General features: G+C 39.0%; 1 protein-coding gene and 2 pseudogenes across 3 annotated transcripts in view; 1 reads left to right on the top strand and 2 right to left on the bottom strand.

Moving 5' to 3' along the window:
• PTAFR (platelet activating factor receptor) overlaps positions 1–2,929 on the top strand; it is a 35,562-nt gene that overhangs the window by 6,123 nt on the left and 26,510 nt on the right. The window lies entirely within an intron of this gene.
• LOC111738272 lies at positions 119–237 on the bottom strand (annotated as a pseudogene).
• Positions 648–1,113, bottom strand: LOC111738188 (annotated as a pseudogene).

The following is a 2,929-nucleotide window of genomic DNA, read 5'->3' as shown; positions in this document are numbered from 1 at the left end:
AAAATTAAAAAATAAGTTTATTTGATGAAGGAAACTTTAAAATATCTTACAAACCCAAACATAAAGCAACTCCTTAAATAAGCAATCCTCTCTCTCTCTCTCTCTTTTTTTTTATTAACACCTACGGCACCTGGTCTTCCTAGGTGGTCTCCTATCCAAGTACTAACCAGGCCCGACCCTGCTTAGCTTTTGATATCAGAGGAGATCCAGCACTGTTCAGGGGGCATGGCCATAGACTTTTATTTTTCTGATAAGATCCCAAAAAAGTTTTTTAGGCCAACTTGAATATATAAACTCTTAGGAATGTAGAGGATATAGTCCAGAGTTTCTCAATCTCAGCACCATTCACATTTAGAATCAAATAAATTTTTTCTGTAAAGACTGTTTTGTGCCTTATAGGAGGTTTAGCAGCTGGCCTCTACCGGCTGGTTGCCAGCTGCCCCAGACACCCCTCCCTTTCCTCACCAGTTGCAACAACCAAAAATATCTCCAGGAGGGCAAAATAGACCCTGTTGAGAACCACTGATAATAGTCAAATGCCTATTTATAGTACTTAATTTATTCTTTTATTTACCCATATACTTACATATTTTGGGCAATAATTTATTATTTTATATATAATGCCCACCCCCCTCCCCCCGCCAGCCACAAGTTTATTCAACACAAAATAATTCCTCCAACTTTATTGAGGTGGTTGACCACATCCACAACCAAATCCGCCTCGAAACTGGAATTCAGTTGCTGACCCAGCCCGGGCCTGGGCTTTCTTGTCTGCACCAGGGGGCACAGTGCTCTGTCTGTGTTTCTGTCAGCTTCCCCTCTTGTGAGCCTCGCAAAGGGGCAGGCACAATCTCGGGGGGGCAGGTGGAGGTAATCATGGAGGTATTGGATTCCCTCGTTGGTAGGGTACCAGTAGAAATGTCTCCAGGCAAACTGTTTCTTTGCATAGCCTCGTGATTTGAGAGACTACATGGCCTTCATGACATGAAGATTAGGCACATTTTGGTCTGCCAGCTCCGGGTGTTTACTCATGTAACACCTTTTTGGCCACCATCACCCTCTCCTTGAAAAGGAGTTCGTAAATGGCAGTCCATTCTTCTTAGGCATCAACATTGCGACAGCTGCTGTGTCCTGGGGCTGGAGCTAGAAAAAAGCTATAATGCTTTTTTACACTCTCAAATTTCACGAAACAGATTTATTCCAACCCTTTATGTGCATCATGGATGTCAGCAACTTCATTGTTATTGTTCATTTAACAGAGTTTCCAGGTTATATCATTTTCGCTTCCATCTACCTTGTATGAGATACAGCACCTAACGTCATATATGCTGTTGTATAATAAAAGGCTATCACAGGAAAATGACATCCCAAGACACAATTATCTGTTATATAACATCAGGACATTTTTTCACCATTATTTCAATCTCTAAAGTCTAAATAAGTGCTGAATTACTTTAAAAAAATCACTTATAAAAAATTGAAAACACGTACAAGAGTGCACTTAATAGTATAATGGATCCCTATGTGCCATCAGACAACTTCAACAATTATTAACCCATTTTTTCAATTGAGGTATGTCCCATGTTATTTTGAAGCAAATCCTAAATATATAATTTTATCTGTAAATATTTTGTATGTATCCCTAAAAGAGAATTCTTTTTGAACACAACTGTTAAACCATTAACCTAACAATTAACATTAACTTCTTAATAAATTGAATATCCAATAAATGTTCAAATTTCTAATTATCTCCTAAGTCCCTCCTTCCCTCCCTCCCTTCTACCATCCTTCTCCCCCTACCCCCCTTTCTCTTTCTTCCTACAGTTTGTTTGAAATCAGGATCCAAAAAAGGCTCATAGGTAGCAACTCACTGCTATGTCTCTTACTTCTCATTTAATCTATAGGTTCTCCCTTCATCTTTTTTCTCCCTTATCATTTATTTGTTGTTTGTTTGGCACATCCATTATTCACTATGTACTGAGTTTGCTGAGTACATTCCTATGATCTGTTCCTCTTCTATATTTCCTGTAAACTGGTGGTTGAACTTGCGGATTCTGTTTCTATTTCCTTGGCAAGACTGTTTCATAAGTAGGGTTGTGAATTGGGCATGCACAAACACTTTACTACAGCTTTACTAGAAAAGTTTTCAAACATACACAAAAAGAGAGAAGAGTATAATAAATCCTTATATACCTGTATTAGTTTCTTATAGCTGCTGTAACAAATTACTACAGATTTGGTGCTTTAAAACAACACACATTCATTCTCTTACAGTTCTGGAGGCCAAAAGTCCAAAATCAGTATCAACGGACAAGGAGACAGCGGGGCCATGTTCCCTCCAGAGGCTCTAGGGCAGAATCCATTCCTTGCCTCTTCTAGATTCTGGTGGCTGCTGGCATTCCTGGCTTGTGGCCTTGTCACTCTGCCTTTGTGGCGATATCGCCTTCTCCATTTCTGTCTGTAATCAAATTTCCCTTGGCTTCTCTCTTATACAAATATTTGTGATTATTAAGTCTCATATGGGTAATCCAGAATAAACTCCCAATCTCAAGAGCAATAATTTAATCATACCTGCAAAATCTTTGCCATTAAGGTAACGTGTACAGGTTCTAGAGATCAGGACCTGATATCTTTGAGGGCCATTATTTGGCCTAGTACAATTCCCATTTTTAATATTTTGCCTCCCTTCCTCCCTCCCTCCCTCCCTCCCTTCCTTCCTTTCTTTCCTCTCTCTAAATTGTCTCTATATATAGACATTTTCTTCTATAAACCACACACCATGATCACGTAATAAAACTAATAATGATTCCTTAGAATCATCTAAAATCTCACCCATATTAAATTCTCCCTAATTTTCTCAAATATGTCTATCCTGGTATCTTCTGTTTTCCTCTCCAGATCCACTCTCCACCCTTCTCTACCCTATCTT

The sequence above is a fragment of the Pteropus vampyrus genome, unplaced genomic scaffold (assembly GCF_000151845.1).
Source record: "Pteropus vampyrus isolate Shadow unplaced genomic scaffold, Pvam_2.0 Scaffold36, whole genome shotgun sequence".
In the NCBI taxonomy this organism is placed as follows: Eukaryota; Metazoa; Chordata; class Mammalia; order Chiroptera; family Pteropodidae; genus Pteropus; species Pteropus vampyrus.
The sequence above is the reverse complement of the archived record's forward strand: the minus strand, read 5'-3'. Positions and strand labels throughout refer to the sequence as shown.